The sequence below is a fragment of the Pinus tabuliformis genome, chromosome 6 (assembly GCF_031772625.1).
Source record: "Pinus tabuliformis cultivar Carrire ecotype Pingquan chromosome 6, CPIR1, whole genome shotgun sequence".
NCBI classification, from domain to species: domain Eukaryota; kingdom Viridiplantae; phylum Streptophyta; class Pinopsida; order Pinales; family Pinaceae; genus Pinus; species Pinus tabuliformis.
Genome location: NC_142292.1, coordinates 358,028,027 through 358,048,814, shown reverse-complemented (window position 1 = coordinate 358,048,814; position 20,788 = coordinate 358,028,027).

Here is a 20,788-nt window from a genome sequence, read left to right as displayed (position 1 = left end):
GTCCATGATTGAACCAAAATATTTTTCTTAGGCTATCCAAGATGAAAATTAGATGAAGGTTATGAATGAAGAGAAAGATAAAATTGAGAAGAATTAGATTTGGGGATTGGTTCCAATACTAGCAAACAAAAGTGTCATTAGCAAAAAATGGATCTTAAGGAATAAACTAAAGGAATATGGAAAATTAGTGAGGAATATGGCCATATCAGTATCCCAAGGTTATGCTCAGGTTGAAGGATTAGATTTTGATGCCAAATTGTTTCCTATACCTAGATTAAAAGATATAAGAATGTTTTAGCATTTTCTAGTGACAAAATTTTTGAAATATATCTTATTGATGTAAAATCAACTTTATTTGAATGGTTATCTTGAAGAAGAGGTTTATGTTGCACAACTTGAAGGTTTTAAACTATCAATTTTTTTTGGTGATGTATGTAGGTTGAAAAAGGAACTATATGATCTTAAACATGCACCCATGGAATGATATTCTAGATTAGATAAATATATACTATAACATGGGCTCAAAAGAGGAGCAATAAGAAACAACTTATATAGAAGATCAAGAAATGGTAATCTTTTGATTGTTATGGTTTGTGTTGATGATACTATTCTTGGTAGTGATATAGATGAACTATATAAAAAGTTTGTACCTAATATGAAAGATAAATTTGAAATATCCATTCTTGTAGAACTTTAATTCTTCATTAATTTATACATTACATAATAAACAAAAGGAATATTCATCTCTTAAGGAAAGTACCTTAAAGAAGTGCTGAAGAAAGTTGGAATAAAAGAATTCTCACTAGTCAGTTTTCCACTAGTCACTCGATGCAAGCTCAGCAAATATGATGAGTCATCTAAGGTAGATCAGATAATATATAGGTTGATAATAGGTATCCTCTTATATCTAACAACTTCAAGACTATATATTATGCAAGATGTTGGTTTTGTTGGTAGATATTAATCAATCCCCAAAAAATTTCATTGCCTAGTAGCGAAAAGAATACTCAAATATTTGAGAGCTACAATGGATTATGGGATATGGCATCCTTGAAGTAAAAACTTCTTACTAGTTACATATACAAATTTTGATTGGGAAAGAAATGTAGATGATAATAAAAACATAGGTGGAGGTGATTTCTTTCTTGAAGATTTCCTAATGGATTGGTTGAATAAGAAGTATGAATCAATCTCTCTTTCTATTGCTAAAGAAGACTACATTATAGCAACGTCTAGCTACACTTATATTTTGTTGATAAATCAAACCTTATAGGATATGAATGTAACTTATAAGATCTTATTCCCATTATCTGTCATAACACAAGTGCTAGAAACATATCTTAGAATCCTATGGATTCAAAGAAAAAGCATATTCCCATAAAGTACCACTTTCTTAGAGAACATGTTGTGAATAAGGTTGTAAAACTAGAGTAATTACCCACAAAAGAGGAGGATGTTGATATCTTCACTGAACCCCTAGCATGAGAAACTTTTGAGCATTTAAGGTAGAAGATAGGAGTAATCTCTCTCTCCTCATAACTATATCTTCTCTACAAATAAAGAAGGTAGTTGTTTAAATCAGTACAACTATATCTAAATAAGAGATATTAGTTAGTGAGGAGATGACACGTCCATAGGAACAACATAATGACATGGAGAGATTAGTTGTAGGGGGAGTATATAAAATCTTTATTATTGATGTCGAAGGGTGAGAATGAGAAAGAATTGAATAAGATGCTACATGGTTATTGGTAGGGGGAGATGAATTGGCTTTTGTTGATGGTGTTGGATCCACAAACATGTCAAGGAATCTCCTTGGTAAGAAGTGCCAACTAGACCTCAGACCGTTTGGTGGAGTCCCAACAATGGGTAGTACGATATCACCTTGACGCAGTTGTGTGCAGAGGTGAGTAATATTTCCTTGTTGGTAGCAACGGTGTGACATATGCAACAAGTCAAGGAGGGTTCATGAATGGCTCTAACACATGGAACGAGGAAATGAGTGCACCCCTTGGAAACTTGTGACAACACACAACTTGGAAGGGAACACACGAGTAGAGATACATCACAAGCTGGAAAGAAGGTTAGCCAATGATCCAAAGTGATGGTTAAACCAACAACACATTTCGATAAGATTCATACAAACATATATAGAAAAGTCCATACATGAATGTGTAAACAACAACTACATATATCATTAGAGTAACCAAGATAGCTGAAATATAATAAAAAAATATGCATGAAATGTGACGACTTTGTTATATTAAGAAAGTGAAAGATCCAACCATACAGACAACTATGACCAACCACTAGTCGTGACAATAAAACGTTATAGTCACTGCCACCTGCTCCTCCAAAGAGATATACTATTTTTGCACTGTGCAGAAGCCAAGGCTTGTTATAATACACTCCAAGCTTTCTCTAAGATACACCCATAGGAAGCTTGGCTCTCAAAAGCCTGTATAATGAGTTATGAGGTTTTATAAATATTAAAGGGTGGGGTGACCCTTGACATTCCCCTTTGTGACTCTTCACCTACCCTCATGACTCTTGAACTACTACATGTCTGTTACGCTCTACTATCGATACTTGGTCTTTCACTTTTACAAGATGTCACATTATAATGTGCACATGTATCCATCTGAGACAAAATAGGCTTGAGTAAGCCATGCAAGACATTACTAAGGTTCAGATAGTTGTAGGAAGACCAACTCCTCAACATCCTCGCAATGATAGACGGTGGCAAACTAATGGCAGGCTTGGTATTCAGTTATGGTGTCAATGTGCTTAATGGTGAAATCCTGCTGAAAGCGCACTCTTGCCTACATTGCATACAGTTACACTAATTTGGAACCTATGTCCAACTCGTCTAATAACATGCACATCATAGTCTTGAGTGCATCCAGACCAACAACATACTGATGCATAGTGTTTGTTTTGATCTCCAAGTCTGCGCTGGTGGTTATGCGAATCAACTCATCAAACTACATGTCCAACTCCAGTCAGACTTGGTTCTTTGAATTTTCCTTAGTAAATATGCCAATGGATGGGATCGCGTGCATGCGCACAATGAAATCCATGCTTTTAAACACCCGTGCATGTGAAGTGTGAAAATTGGTGATGAGTTGTGGGAGTTCCTCATAGTTCTAGATCTATCTCCAGATGTGTTCCTTCAACTCTACTACCTTTGGCTTCATCATATTTGGCAAGTGCAATTGGGCTCCCTTGTACCTCATTGTCCATGTTTACATGCAATATACAACAGTATGCAGATTTGACAAGGTGCATGCTCTCCTAGCATAACGCTACTACCAACCGTCGAGATGGACAATAACTTATGCATGGTGACGAATCTGGAATACAACGTCTGCATAACTGCTTCAAGAGATGATACTTCATCCAATATCGCTCTCCTCAACTCTACTCTAGCGAATGTTGTAACCTGTTCTCCTCCCTACTTGGCCTCTTGTAACTCCTTAGCCATGCGCTCATTCTCTACTATCAAGAATTGAACACTCGAACTGGTGGCTTCAACATATGCTCTGGTAGTGTCGGCCAATGCTGTTGGATACTTGCGCACATCGGATATGATCACTCTTTCTTCAAAATGTGCAGGAGATATGTGGACATCTAGAGTAGGCACTTTGCACGATTGCACAACTCTGTGTTGTGACTCGTCGAAAGATACGTTGTGCATCTCTGCTTCTAGATTATCTTCAAGGATCTTTGTGTCTCCTTGATCACTTGGGACTTGCTTTGCTTCTGAATCTAGTGAAGCCAACGGTGTGACCTCTTGGTTATGAGGCATGAGGTCAATATCCTAATCTAAATCTACCTGAACCATATCTATGTCCATATGATCTATTATTTATTCAATCTCTTGAGCTGAGTCCTGCTCCTGCGACTACTCACCCTGTATGCTTTGTGCCAGCTATTCGGATGAGTCTATAAACTGTATGGGCGTAGTTTCATCAATTTGTGCATGTTGCACCTCCTGTTGTACTTGTTCCTGCTACGCTTCCTTCTCTCTTTTTGTGCAACTCCTGTTCTTCCCACAATTTCCATTTCAACTCCTGCAACTCCTTTTTTGTTTCCTCCATCCCCTGTGATCACCAACTATCAAAAGAGATACATTTCCTAAAATTACTTCTCCCTGAAGGTAGAAATATGTGTTACACTAGTACTTCTCCACACCATTGTCTTTGGATCATTATGCGAGACAATCCAATGGATCATGTTTGTGCATGGAAATGCGGGATACTTGCATGCAATGTGGTACAAGCCAGACCTTTGAATGTTGCCATAGACCTTTCCGTCTTCCAAATTTCCCTCAAATGTGCTTGAGAATGTATCATTGATGTCCTTCCATTTCATCTTGATATCTTTGTCTACAAACAAATTATTGTCTTCATAGATAGGCAATCTCATAGACACTTTCTCAATTGCATCTCCAGTTGCACTCTCGATGGTGTCCGTTGACCCTGCTCTCTTGGAGACCATTGTACATGTGCTGCTGAGAGATGGACGAACACCTGCAATACCTAGAGATATAGAAACACTCATGGAAAGAAATCTGTTAGTTGAAAACCAAGCAACTTTGAGGATTGACATGCAACATACCCGGGTGACTAACTGGGAAGATTGCACAATTTTCAGTAGGAGGCTAGGAGACTAACTGCCAAAACTGCATAAGGCATAATCTGGGTTGTCAGGAGGCTGATTGATTGCTGGAACAATGCAATGAATAGTCCAGCCTGGCCTGCTAAGGAATGAAACTGCACAATGCATATTCCAACTTGTCCTGTTGAGGATTGAAACCGTGCAATGCGCAGTTTCAGTCAGCAATGACATGTGAACCGAGCAAACTACATTGTGCAATTTTTGGGGCTGCAGGGCATTGCCTCCTAGAATTTTACAAAGCAAGCCTAGAGGCTAGTGTTGTGCTAGCTTTGCATAGTTTCTAGAGGGATGGAAGAGCCTTCACTCTTAGAAATGCACATTGCTAGCTGGGCAACGTTCGGTTCGGGCCAAGGCAGCCCAGACCTGCCGACAAGTGACTGAAAACATGAAAAGTTATGAGTGCTTGGTGAAGCTAAGTGTAAATAAGAGTGATGATCATGCATGCAAATAGTGAGTGCAGGATTTAGAAAATGGGAAAACAAGAACGTGTGTGAACCGAGTCGTTGCAACGGCAACCATTAGTGTATAAACAATGTCATGCATGTGACAACTGTGAGATGCAATGAAAAAATAGAAACATTGCTTCTACAAGCTAACATGCATTAAAATGACAAGAGGTGTTCAACAAAACCAAGAAAACATCATTCACATAAAGTAAAATACAAAAAGTGACAGAAAAAGTAGCAAAAGACATGAAAATCGAACTTACCCGGAAAAAAGTTGAGCTGGATGTGTCGAATGCTCCTGGATGCGATGTGGGATGTCAGATATCCAAGATCGATGTGAGGAGTGAGATCTGCAACGTCGGAGAAATACGTTTGATAAGGATGAGGCTTATGACGAACATGCCACAAATCTAGGAAAAAGTGACTCTTGGTGGGAAGTTTCTAAAATGGCCTTTGCATGTAACCTCCAGCTGCTAAAAATAGATCCCTAAAATCTAGTGTTACACTAAAATTTGTCACCATGACTATTTGCAGTCAGTATGGCTCCATCAATAACCATACCGTCCTCCTTGGCAAGTCTTATACCTCTGCTCCTCATGTCAAACTCCAAGAAAGAGAGAAAGCCTTTAAAAAATCAATATAACTCTGGTTCCGCACTTTCTCTTACTCTTACTTGCGGGCACGCACCTCAAGTACATAATACCTGCATACTTGTACGCTCTGTAAAAGTCAAAAGGCGCAAGTTTTACTTCAAAAACTTACTTGCGGTCGATTCTAGAGCATTCTAGAAGATGGTTTGACGTGGATTGAGCGCCTCCAGATGGTTCATGCATCCCAATGAAAGAGGAACTTATCCCATGAAGAGGGGAGCTATCCCTTTGAAAGAGGGGCTTATCCCATTGATGGTGGACCTGTTTAACTTCCTCCAAAGCATTATAAATATAGGCATTGGGCCAGAGGCAAGGGAGGTTGAAAGTTGAACATTCCTAAGGGTAGATGCTGCTGAAATTAGGACTCCCTTATAGAGCTTGAGAGGAGAGATCACATTCCTTTCTTAGCTTCATTTGGAAGTGGGTGAGCTAATCAAAGTAGAGGAGAACTCTTGCTGGACCCTGGGAGGGACCTGCACAACACCAAGGTGTTGGTTGTAAGGTTTCTTTTGTTTCCAATTAATACAATTAAGTTCATTTTTCTCAACAAGTTGTTATATATAATTTGTTTCATAAACTCCTTGGTCTTTATGATGAATATGTTTTATTATATGAGTTATTCAGGTGCTATGTAATCGTTTGCTTGTTAGTATATGCAGGCTTCAAGGAGAAGGAGCTCATCTGGATCGAAGAGGCTTGGCTACTACAAACAGCGTTGCACTAAAGGTAAGCCTTAAACACCTGGTTGCTTTTATTTTAAATGCATATTTAGGGAAAGATAGTGCTTGATTGTTTTGTTTGTCACTAGAAACACCTTAGTTTCTAGGGAGGTCGGTTTTGTCCGCAAAATTGACTCTTTCCGCATGACAAAATGGCGACCATACTAGGGATCGAACCCAGAATCTGTGTGTGGTTTGACTCCTAGATTTGATAGTGCGTGTTAATTTGTTTGTTTTTACTTTTAGGGACCATAGGTGTGAATTATGAATTTTAATTATCATGTGTAAATTGTGAATTGTTAATTTTAGTTTTAAATTGTTAATAAACTTCACTGAAGTTGAATATAATGGCAACTGTTCTGGAATTTACCAACCTAGGAACCCCTCTTAACGAGGATCCTAGTACTTTTCCTTTCTTTGGAAATGTTGGTCCTCCTTATATGGCTACTTTGTCATTATCTGGATTTACAATAGGTTTACCGATATGGTTATTTTCAACTTCGTTGGCCCCAAATACTCCAATTGTTCCACCTCAACCGAATGCTTCACCTCAACAGATTTCACCATCTCAACATCACCAACCTTCTGTTGACCCTTTACCTTCTTCGCCTAATTTTTCTTCCTCCATTTCTTCCTCTTCGCTTGGTAAAAGCCTTGATGCTAGTAACCAGGTGGCTAAGAAGAAGAAGAAAGGGAAGAAGAAGAAGAAGAAGAAGAAGCAAGATAAGAAAGAAGTCAACCAACCAACCATGACTGTAAGTGTTAGTTGTGTTGAGGAAAACTCCGACATGCATCGTAAACCCAAATACCCTTGCAGGCTTTGTAAGGGTGACCACTTCCTTATCAATTGTCCTGGTATTCCAAAGGTCTTGGAAGTATGGTCAGAAAACTCTCATCAACTTTCCATTGATCCATCAACCAGTGATAGTCAGGTTCCTGGGAAAAAGGGTAAAGTTAGGTTTCCTTGTAAGTTATGCAAAGGGAGTCATCAAACTCACATTTGCCCTCACATGGATGAAGCCTCGAAATTGTTGGAAAACCTTACTGTTCCACAGCAAGAATTTCCAACTGGTTACCGTAAACTTTCTCCCAACCTACCATCAACTGACGGAGTGATTGATCTAATTTCAAGTACAGTCGATCACACTCTTCCATCGGAGAGTGAAACTCATATCACTCAGGTTGATGATCCATTAGTTGATCAAGTGGTCGATTCAATTTCACATTCGGTCGATCCCACTTTCCCTTTAGAGAGTGAACTTCATACCGCTCAGGTTCTTTTTGTTACATCAGATTCCTCTACGCCGGGGGGCATTTCACCTGTTTCTATGGAACCCCCTCCAAGTACTGAGGTCTTTTCCTTTGATTGGAATAGACTGACAGAACCTCGTCTTCCTTCCTCCATCCCTTTCCAAATCATTGTCAAGGCTGGTGGTAGGGACATGCATCGCACACAGGTAGATGAAGGTGCTTCTGTAAGTATTTTATCCTTAACTTCTTGGAAAGCTTTGGGTTCCCCTCAGCTTGCGCCTATTACGCAGAATCTAAAAGATTTTAACAGAACCATTAGTGAACCTTTAGGGATCCTTCCTAATTTTTCCATTACCTTGGAAGGTAAAACTATCTGTATTGATCTTATGGTAGTTCGAGGTCCCTTGGATTTCAATTTACTCCTTGGGAGAGACTATGTTTATGCAATGAAAGCTGTCGTATCGACACTTTTTCGCGTGATTTCTTTCCCTCACAATGGAAATATTGTGACTGTAGACCAGCTTTTGTTCCCTAGTCTTGTTTCAACTACCAAAAATATGACAACCCTAAATGTTCCTGATTCTCAAGTGGTATCTACCCCGCCACGGGTTAATTATGTGGCAACTGGTCCCATGTTTTCAGTTACCGATGTAAGTGAGCCTCTCACTGTTTGCTCATCTTCCTTTGATTTAGATCCGGCAATTGACATGGAAAACTCTATGGGATTACTTGAACACGATGTTCTTATCCCTTTTGAGTCCCTTGACATGTGTTCCTTCCAGAGAAGTATTCTTCCTTCTGATGAAGACCTCTTGGAAGCCATGATCAAGGTGTGTCCATTGACATGTCTTTCTTCCAGTTGGAAGCAATGATCAATGTTACGAGGAAAGTTCCTTTTACTGTGTCGACCTCGTTAAAAAATGAATCAAGGATTTTAGAGCATAGTTGCTTGTCTTGTGTCAAGCTCGTTAAAAAATGAATCAAGGATTTTAGAGCATAGTTCCTTGTCTTGTGTCAAGCTCGTTAAAAAATGAATCAAGGTTTTTTAGAGTATAGTTCCTTGTTAGGTAGATTGTAGAGAGTAGTTATGAGCATAGTTCCTTATCTTGTGTCAAGCTCGTTTAGAAAATGAAACAAGGGTTTTGAGGATAGTTCTTTTCCTGTGTCAACCTCACTAAAAATGAAACAACTCCCATGAGTCTTTCCAAGATTTCGAAAGTAAATCTTCATTTCATCCACCTAGTTGAATGCAATGAGGCTTGGGGGGCATGTACCTTGATTTGTGTCATTATGCTAGGGGCATGCGAACTTATAACAAGCATAGTTTTTCATTTCAAGCTTGTGCAAACATGAAACTGAATCCGAGCATAGTTCTTTTCCTGTGTCAAGCTCGTTAAAAAATGAAACAAATCCTCCTCTAATTGAGTCGAGAGTTTGACTAGATCTCATAAATGTTAAGTTGTATATTTAGGTTAGTTATTTCAATTTTTTGCATAATTTTCTTACAGTTTTAGGTCGAGTCTTTCAAATGATCTCGTAACTGAACCTTCATTCCATCCAGCTTGTATTTAGTTGAATGAAATGAAGTTGGGGGGCATGCGCTCTAGCAGTTACGCGTAGGGGGCATCAAGCACAATTTTCTCTCTATTTCAAGCTTATGTACAAATGAAACAATCAAGCACAGTTTTCTCTCTGTTTCAAGCTTGTGTAAAAATGAAACTACTTTGAAGCATAGTTTTTCTCTGTTTCAAGATTTTGTAAAAATGAAACCTATCTCGAGTCAATTTCAGTTATTTTCAAGACTCGTTAAACTCATGAAAATCCCGAGATTATTTTGCTATCTTTCATTCTCGTAAAACAAATGAAAATGCCGAGTTCTTTCCGTCTTTTCTTGCTCGTAAATTAAATTGAAAGTCGACCATATGAGTACATTTTTATCATTTTTTCAAACTCATTAAAACTTACGAAAAAATGAAAACCATGAGTACATTTTTATAAACTTACGAAAAAGTGAAACCTTAGAGTCATCTTTAAGCTCTTTTCTGACTCCTAAAACATGAAAAGATTGTCGAGCGTTTCTTTTACACTTGTTAAAACGGAATTAAAAGACGGTCCACTTACAGCTCTTTTCCGACCGTAAAAAACATGAAAAGATTGCCGGATTTTTGTCGTTTCAAATTCGATATTGGTTATAAAACGACGTGTCGTTGATCGCTTTTTTACTTTTTCGGGTCAGTGACACTAATAACGAAAAGTACTCCTTGGTCGTAAAAGATCAAGCGGTTCTCTCAAGTATTATTTTATACTTTTTCAGGCTTGGGAGACACAAATTTACGAAAAAGGTCAACCCTGGAGTCTTCTTAAGTTTTTTCAGACTCCCTAAAATTGAAAAACACCGAGTTTCTCCTATACTGGACTCATTAAAATTTCACAGTAAAGGACCTGTTCGAATACAAACAGGAACGGACCACTCCTTCTTAGGGTTCGAATCTAAACTAAGTTGGACTCATCCGAAGGATGAGCTTATAATCAAGCAAATGTTATCCTCCTCAAGCTTGTAAAAAATAAAGAGGTACTTGCCAGAAATGGTGGGGGAAAAGAGAGGAAAATGAGTCTGTTTGTCATACTTTGTAACCACTCTTGAACACGACACTTTTATTCACCTGGGTTGGGAAATCCTTTGCCTAACAGTTGATCGAACCACATTGAAAGTCTTCAGCCAGTTTCTGGGTATTAACTTTGGGTCAATTGTCACCAAGCCATCTGTTGTGTCATTATGCCAATAAGCCATTCATTTGCAAAATATATGTCATCCATCTTGACCATCCCTGAGTCAGTCCTTGCAGCTACATTTCTTCAACTTGATCTATGATTTCGTGTTGTGGGCTTTCCTGCAACGGGTCGCTTTCTATCGACATCAGCACATTATCTAGAAAGATGATCTAGGAATCATCAGTACTTTGAAATCTGCATGCCTCAATGGCAGGTTTCTCGCCTTTGACGACAGGTTACATCAATGACCTTCGATCAAGGGATTCTGTGACATGTTCGACATCAGCACATTCATTCACATCTCATGGATTGTACTGGGTACTTTGAGAGCCATTGAAATCATTGGTGGTCTCTCTCACACTTGTTAACAGTTTACATCATTGACTGGTAATCAAGTGGTTTCTACCATGTTCGACATCAACTCATTTATTCGCATGGCTAGAATCGTACTATTTCGGGAAGCAGAAATGAAGACCCTGGATCTAGCTTCCGCCATCCAGGCTGCGAGGAGTTTTGTATTCATTATACAACAGACTAATTATAAACAGATGGTTGCATCCATACTGTGTCTACATGTGTCTATGATTATGATGTATTGTGAAATCATTCCTATATCAGAGCAGTAGTTAGTTTGTTAGTTAAGTTTTTGATCTGAGTATGGGAATGCCTACCTCAGCGATGATATGATCTCATATATGTATTTTGTGTTGAATATTTGCAGGTTCCGACTGGGATCTCCACAAGATAATCCTCGAAATGATAAAGTGCTTCACCCTTCCTAGATGATATGAAACCCTAATCTACTACAGACCTCGCACTTTAGGGGGCAATCTGTTACACTAAAATTTGTCACTGTGACTATTTGCAGTTAGTATAGCTCCATCAATAACCATACTGTCCTCCTTGGCAAGTCTTATACCTCTGCTCCTCATGTCAAACTCCAAAAAAGAGAGAAAGCCTTTAAAAAATCAATATAACTCTGGTTCCGCACTTTCTCTTACTCTTACCTGCGGGCACGCACCTCAAGTACATAATACCTGCGTACTTGTACGCTCTGTCTATAAAGGGGTGGGTGCGTACCCCTGTAAAAGTCAAAAGGCACAAGTTTTACTTCAAAAACTTACTTGCGGTCGATTCTAGAGCATTCTAGAAGATGGTTTGACGTGGATTGAGCGCCTCCAGATGGTTCATGCATCCCAATGAAAGAGGTACTTATCCCATGAAGAGGGGAGCTATCCCTTTGAAAGAGGGGCTTATCCCATTGATGGTGGACCTGTTTAACTTCCTCCAAAGCATTATAAATACAGGCATTGGGCCAGAGGCAAGGGAGGTTGAAAGCTGAACATTCCTAAGGGTAGATGCTGCTGAAATTAGGACTCCCTTATAGAGCTTGAGAGGAGAGATCACATTCCTTTCTTAGCTTCATTTGGAAGTGGGTGAGCTGATCAAAGTAGAGGAGAACTCTTGCTGGACCCTGGGAGGGACCTGCACAACACCAAGGCGTTGGTTGTAAGGTTTCTTTTGTTTCCAATTAATACAATTAAGTTCATTTTTCTCAACAAGTTGTTATATATAATTTGTTTCATAAACTCCTTGGTATTTATGATGAATATGTTTTATTATATGAGTTATTCAGGTGCTATGTAATCGTTTGCTTGTTAGTGTATGTAGGCTTCAAGGAGAAGGAGCTCATCTGGATCGAAGAGGCTTGGCTACTACAAACAACGTTGGACTAAAGGTAAGCCTTAAACACCTGGTTGCTTTTATTTTAAATGCATATTTAGGGAAAGATAGTGCTTGATTGTTTTGTTTGTCACTAGAAACGCCTTAGTTTCTAGGGAGGTCGGTTTTGTCTGCAAAATTGACTCTTTCCGCATGACATCTAGGGATACTTTTTTCTTTTTTACTTTCTCGAAAGAAGCAAACCATGCATGCAACTCAAATTTCTCAGTCTTGGAGAGGATCAGTCAACTTGGGAGCACATGCAATGGTCTGCAAGCCTGGTAATGACAATTGCATAGTTTCTAGGCTAAGAAAAATTGGTTTTGCCTCATGCATTGTGCAATTTCTGGACTAAAGCCATGGATGTCAGTCAGAATTGCGCATTTTCTGAGCTGAAGCCTAGTGTTGGGATGAATTACACATTTTCCAGAGGGAAGGTTGCCTGGCTAGATTTCACATTTCTAGAGGCCAGTAGGTAGCCTAGATGGATTGCACAATTTCTGGAGGAAAGGAAGGTTCCCCTCCATAATTGTGCAATTTTCTAGGTGAGCACCTCAGCTAGAAAATGGTTAAGTCCGGAATGTCAGCTTGCGGGTGGGAGGCAAACAAGCTGGCCAACATAGGCTGATAAGCCACTGAAACTTAGCTGAAGCCTATGTAATTAGACAGTGCAAGACATGCTTCTAAGGATGGTTGGTAGGGAGGCTCCAAAACGAAGTTAAGGAAAAGTTTTGGAGGGTGGTTGTAGCCACTACAACAACTTCCCAAAAGAAAAGGGGGTGAATCAATAAAATAATAAACAAGGAATGTGAGAAAAACAACAACAATGTTTTGACCAAGTGATGGAGTTTCCATAAATGACCTACAATGTTTGGCAACAATGCTTAATGGTGTTTCCATCAATTCCAAAGGGGGGGATATTGTTGATAAAAGTGATGTCATTGATGACAAAGTCTAGTCATTGATGTCAAGTTAACAAGTAAATATAATTTCCGGGGGAGTTTGTTGAGATTTTGTTGATGGCTACTATTGATATGTAGTCTATACTTGAAGGATTTTTACCTTAAATTAAATTGTTCAAAATAAATTCAAATTCATCAATTGGATAGCCCTCTAAGAAACCTTTCCAATGGTGTATTCTAGTCTGAAAAATGGTAAGGAATCATACGTAATGATGGTTTGATGTTTGGAAAGGTTTTGTAGGCATATAATTCCAGAGAGCCTGATAAAAGGCATGAGACAACATTTTTCCCATTATCTAAGATGGAATTTCATAGCACAACATGAAAATTTTGTTTTGAGTTCCTGGTGATGTCGTGGTCCAACTATTGATAGATTTTAACATTCATGGAAATTGAAGTGCAAATTTTCATTTCTTTCATGGAAGATTTTTCAGTGGAGCGCTTAATGGTGGGTATGTTAGTGTGCTTAATAGAGTCTGTAGGAGACAAATAATTTTTTAGAACTTAAAAATGATGGGATTTCAACCTCTAGTCACTAAAATTTAACTGAATAATTGGCTCAAAAAATAAGATCCCTAGCTTTCCTTTTGTACTATATGATGTGGTACACTCGCAAATGGAAGAATACTATTGGAAGAAAAGGATTTTATGGCAACCGATTGGAATTTATGTCAGCATATGATGACATGGCATGAGATGATAGGTGACACATGGCATGCTTATTTGGCATTTTTAGGTGCCTAAGTTACCCTTTTCCAAGTGACATGTGGCACCAGCCACAGGGTGACATGTGGCATGTTGCTAACATGCTATGATAGTTGAAGGACTCTAAGAGACAAAGATATTTCTTAATATATTGGAAAATTCACAACCTGTTGCAAAGAATTCTATAGTGGCATAGTTGATGCAGGCATGTGACACAACTAATTCCATTAGTAGATGAGAACATTCATGTCCTTCCATAAAGGTTTTGGATGAAGGACATGGCACAATGGTGGCATAGAGAAAGAAATTGTTAGACAAAACGTTTACCATTAGAATAAGTTTCATTGCAAATGTTACATGTGGCAATTGTTGTGGCCAATTGACATTATGGGCCAATAAGGGGAAGCCAAATGGAAATTGCATGATATGGAACAATCTTGGGATATGTGCCAAAGGGTTGTGTTTGTAAGATCTTTCTTGTGTTATTGAATCTTAGTGCTTGATTCAGAAAGGGCTTAAGGGTCCTCCATGCTTAGTGCACAAGTGCTTTTGGTTGAAAGGAAATGTTCTAACCATCGGGTATATAACACCCAATAAATAAAGTTAAGCGAATATAGTTTTAAATATGTTTAAATTTAAGTGCTCTCCATGATTTAGCTAAGGATATTGACACATATTATTATGCATCATGCACTGAATGATTAGATCAGAAAATTATTACAAATTTTGTGTTCTCTATGTTAATTGAAACTTGGTGTTCTATGTTATAAAATTGGTGTTCTAGTGCCAAAACTAAACCCAAGATAAAATAGATAACCATGTAGTGTAGAGACAAGAGGTCCGTTTAGAATGAAAAATCAGTTCAACAAAGAGCACGACATTGAAAAAGAAGTGAACAAATAGTTCAAGATGAAGAAAAGAAAAATAAATAGAACAACAATGTGGACAACACCTAAATCAAGAAAAAAGTTGAAGTGAAATTAATTTATAAACCCGATATAAACAAATCAATCGAGGATCAAGCTAAATCTAAATATATATTAATAGAAACAACATCACAAATAATATATTTGAAAAGAGGAATTTTATGTATTTGATAAGTTTGGGTCTTGAGAGAGTAGTGAATGGGTGATTGGGAGAGTGGAATTTATCTATGAATGTATAACAGAGAAAGTATTTTCATTGGATTTTAAACATTTATGAAAGAGGGATTTGAAGGGTTGTGTTGTTAGGTGCTTTTACAACAGGGCGTTGGAGCTTCCTTTCAATTGGTGTTGATAAAAATGGAGTTTGTGCTTCCTTCAGGTTGGTTCCTAAAAAATCAACAAGTCGGTGCTTATAAAGAGAAAGAAGGTTGAAGCCTTATTCACCTATTATCCTACACAAAAATTGATGTAATTTCAAGTTGGAGCTTTATTTTCATCATAATCAAAAATAATTTTGGGTTTTTCCAATTTGGTTTACATGTTAATATATTTTGTCCATATTTTATGGTTTTCATGTGTTGATTCATTATTATTATGTTAAGTATTGTTACTTAGAGAAAGGAATTACAAGAATTGTTAAAATACTCATTAACCATATGCCCCCCTAGCCCCCCTTATTAGTATTTTACCAATTTCTAACACTATTTTCATTTAACTGAATAAGATAAGGAGCATTGGTTCTTTTTCACTTTAGTTTTATTAATTTTTGAGAGGATGAGATGTGATATCAACCCTTTCTCACCATTGATGTTGTTTTCATTCTCTATTTTTATGACCCATTTTCTCTTTTTACACAGAGAAATTGTTGTATCTTTGAAAATAATGGTGGTATTATACTCTCACACATTTGTTGTTTGTATGGTATCTCTAATTGTAATCACAATATTAAAACCTCACTTGTTTGTTGGTTACGCATATAAGCATTCCATCATTGAATGTTTGCACAATAATCCATTTGTTAATTAAAAATTTGGTCATATGGTATAGAATTAAGGATGCTAGTATATTCTCATTGTCTCATTTATATCAATGGATGGAATTTTCACGAATAGATTCATTGCACCTCCAAATCCATGTCTAAACCATGTTTACATTTTTCAAATTTACCAAATACGATTATAAATTTACTATGCAACTTGCAAATTTCCATTTATCAGGATTAGTGAGAAGTGAAAGCGTTAAAAAAAATTTGTTGTTTTGTTTTTCTCTTATATACATTTCATAATGAAAAGTATTGGGCATGTGGATCAAATTGTATGCATCTATGTTGGATCAAAATTAAAACTTGTAGTAGACTACAAATTAGGTTTCATAGTAATTTTAGTGTGTTATATTAATGGGTTAGTCCCTTCCTTGATGAATATGATTGAGTTCAAAAATCTCACCATTTTTCCAAGAGGACAACCCTTTTTATTGTCCTCCTTTTAAATATTGCTATGAATTGTAATTCATGTAAGTAATGTGGAAATGTAAATATTAGCTAGTTGAGAGAAGTGGACATAGATTCTAAGTGCGTAAGGAGGAGGGGATTCTTGTAAACCCAAGCAACTGCATTTATTTCACAACCTATCTTCTTGAGGAATTTCTGACATTGCTGGTGCAAGTAATGAATTCAAGTATGGACTCCTAAGTGTGGGAAAAACCATACAGGCATGTTCTTGTAAATAGTGTTGGCATGGCCAATATGCAAGTGTTATGCAACCAACTCACACAATAGTAGATCATCGCCTTCAAAATTAGCCTCTTCGAGGGGGAACCTCCTTTACATTACACAAATGAACAATTATTAGATGTTTCAAATGAAAAAACCTCCTTTCTATATATAGGAGACTAAGGGGTCACAATATAATGAGATTAGACATGACAATAATAATGTAAGGACACAACAATAACAATAGATGGCTTCTACATGGCACAATAATAACAATATGATTATTAGATGGGCACAAAAATAACAATAAGGAGGCTACACTGACAATAAAAATGAGGGAATGCACTAGTATTATAAGGACCTAACATGCCCCTTTGCTTCAAAAAAGTGTTGTCCTCAACGCTTGAGTAGTTCTGGATGCTTCTGTATAAAATTCTCATCCTCCCATGTGGAATCTTCAGCAAGTAAGTTCTTCAATTGATCAGATACTCTAAAATTGATCAATTTCTTAGCTGTCGAGTTCTTGTTTTTGTGGCTCCTTCAGGTTCCAATAGGACTTTTCCTTCTTCTTCAAATTATGGAAATATTGTTTGAACATGGAGCTTGTCACCTATAACCTTCTTTAAGTATGAAACATGGAAAACTGAGTGCACTCAAGAAGATGCAGGAAGCTCCAATTTGTATGCCATAATATCAATCTTTTCCAACAACTTTTAAGGACCATAATAATTGGTGATAATTTATTATCCTTATTGTCTTGCTTGAGGGACATTTTTTTGTATGGTTGTAGCCATAAAAATACAATCTCCTACATCAAAACTTCTTTCACTGTGATGTTGATCTTCATGTTGTTTCATTCGATTCTGCGCCAAAGTGAGGTTATCCTTTAAGAGTTGGAGAACTTTTTGTTGATGCTCGATGTGATCTTCCACTGCTTGAACCTTAGCATTTTCTCTTAAAGATGATGGGATGGATGGTGGATGATATCCATAAAGTGTCGTAAATGGGGTCATTTTTACTGCAGTACGGAAGGAAGTGTTATACCACCATTTAGCCAGAGGTAACCACTTGACCCATTGTGTTTGTTTATCAGATACAAAGCAGCGAAGATATCCTTCCAAAAATTTGTTCACTATCTCAGTTTTCCCATCACATTGAGGATAATAAAATGAGTTATGAGCTAATTGAATACCCAAACAAGAAAAAAATTGCTTCCAAAAATTCCTAGTCAAAATGGGATCTCTGTCACTTAGAATAATCTTTGGGTTTCCATGTAGCTTTTGAATTGTTTCCATAAATGCAATAGAAATTGTATTGGATTTAAATGGATGAGACAATGCACAAAAGTGTGCATACTTACTAAGTCTATCAACTACCACCATTATGGCACTCTTTCATTTGGACTTGGGTAAACTTGTGATAAAATCCATTGAAACCTCCGCCCAACATTGACTTGGAATGGATAAAGGTTGTAACATACCTAGGGTCTTAATTGTCTCAACTTTATTTTGTCAGCAAACCAAGTAGTCTGCCACAAATGTTTGAATATCATATTTAAGGCCATCCCAAAAAATTTCCTTCTTAACCATGTGGTAAGTTTTCAAAAATCCTGAGTGCCCTCCTAAGGGAGAGGTATGCAATTCCAGAATAATATTTTGTTTGAGTTAGGGATTCTTACAAAGGTATAAGTGATTTTTTTACCATAACGAATCATTTTTCAAACTAAATGTATCAGATGTACTAGTATCTTGTTGCAACTTTTGAATGAGTTCCCACACTTCCTTGTCATTCATCCATTCATCCTTTGCTTCAGTTATCCAATCTGGCTGGGTAATAGAAATGACACAAAGAAATTATTCCACATCCTCATCCTTTCTCGAGAGTGCAACTACAACAACATTTTGCTTCCATTTTTTGTAGATTATTTCAACGTCATAACCCAATATCTTTGTGACCCATTTTTGCTGCTTTTATGAATATAATATGTGTTTTAAAAAGTATTTAAGACTATCATGATCTGTTTATACCTTGAAGTGTCTTCTCATTAGGTAAGGTCGCCATTTCTTAAGTGCATGTAGTATTTCCAACATTTCCTTGTCATAAAATCTTTGTGTAAATACTTTCCTTTGATTGAACGACTTTCAAAATCAATGGGTCTTCCTTCTTGCATTAAAACATCACTAATTCCATTTTCTAAGGCATCACATTCCACAATAAAGGTTTTTGTGAAGTATGGTGTAGCTAAGACCAGTTCTTGGCACATTGGCTCTTTAATAATTTCAAAGGCCTTAGTTGCCTCTGGAGTCCAAGAAAATGCATCTTTCTTCAGTAATGTTGTTAAAGGTGTTTCTATTATCCCATAATTATTAACAAACTTACGATCATACCCTTTCAACCCGAGAAATCCTTACAAATGCTTTATGGATGTGGGGATTTTCCATTCCTTATTGTGTTTAATTTTTTTAGGGTCTACCTTAACACACTCATGAGATACAATATGACCCATATATTCCACCTCCTGTACTCCAAAGAAATATTTGGAGGTGTTTTCATATAATTGTTTCTTCTTCAATAGTTTGAACACCCGGTCAACTTGTTGAACATGATCCTTCCAAGACTTGTTGTAGATTAGTATATCATCAAAAAATACTAACACAAATTTTCTATGGAAGGGTTTGAAAATGGAATTCATCAAACCTTGAAATGTAGAAGGTGCATTGGTAAGGTCGAAATACATGAACAAAAAATCATAATGACCCCCATGGGTTCTAAATGTTGTTTTTAGAAGGTCTTCATTCTTCATTCTTATTTGATGATATCCTGAACGAAGATCCAACTTGGTGAAGTAAATTGCTCCATGTAATTCATCCAATAATTCATCAATGACAGGAATGGGAAATTTACCTTTAATAGTGAGCTTGTTGAGCTCCCTATAATCCGAAAACATGTTCCATGATCCATCCTTATTGTGCACTAATATTATTGGAGGAAAGAAAGAACTTTGACTGGGTTGAATTATACCATCCTCTAGCCTTTCTGCAAACATACGTACAATTTCACTCTTTTGGGCATATGGATACCTGTAAGGCCTTATGTTTGGAGGAACACTTACTGGAATCAAATGAATAGCATGATCATGATCATGAATACGTGGGAGGAATTTGGGAGTCTCAAATATCTTGGAATGATTGTCCAAGACTTTTTGGAGATCCGGAGAAATAGATGATTTCAATGTTTGAACCTCCAGTGAACATAATTGTGCAATTATGCCTCATTGTTCTTTCGTTAGAAGATTTTTCAAGCCATTAGAGATGATTATCTTTCCTGGTTTCCCTGCTATACCCCTCAATTCAAATTTCTTTCCTTCCCAAAAAAATTTCAAGAAAAGTTCTTGAAAATTAAAAGCTATTGTACCCAAAGATTGTAACCATTGGACTCCTAGTACAACATCAACACCACTCATTAGAATTGAAAGCATAGGACTATTCAATACATATTATCCCATGGATATCTTGATATTATGGAAATTTCCAGAGTAATTTATGTTTCCTCCATTTGCAACCATCACTTGACACTCTAGTGCTAGGTATATGAAACAATCCAATTCCTTGGCTATCTTACAATGAATAAAATTATGGGTACTACCTGAATCAATCAACATTATTACCTGTATCTTATTGATATGTCATTCTATCTTGAGATTTTGAGGAGTAGTAATTCTTGCCAATGCATTACAAGATATGGTCAGATTCATTTCTTCTTTCTCTATAGTTGTTTCCTGGTGTATATCTTCTTCTTTTGAAGTTCTTGTTCCTTTTCTTCCTCCTCTTCACAACATATGTAAAATAATTTATTCTAAGCACACTTATGACCTTTAGTGTATTTTATATCACATTTGTAGCAAATCCCTTTTTCTCCTTTTTCTTCTAATTGTTGTGGTGTCAACCTTGTAGGTTGTGGAAGGCTTGGAGCAAAAAAAATTCCATCTTTATAGTTGTGAGTGGTAGGCTTCCTTGTTGCCATAATTTTTCTTTCCAACCCAAATGCCTTCTCCAATGAATCAGTTTCCCAATGGCAAACCTCATGTTGTATTTTATCCTTTAAAGTCCCTACGAAGATATCAATCCTTTGTTCCTCTGAAATATCATTTACCCTTATATTCAATTTTTGGAAGTCTTCAATGTGCTCCACCATTGAACAATTTTGTTTAAGATTTATCAATTGGCTAAAGAAGGTGTTGTTAT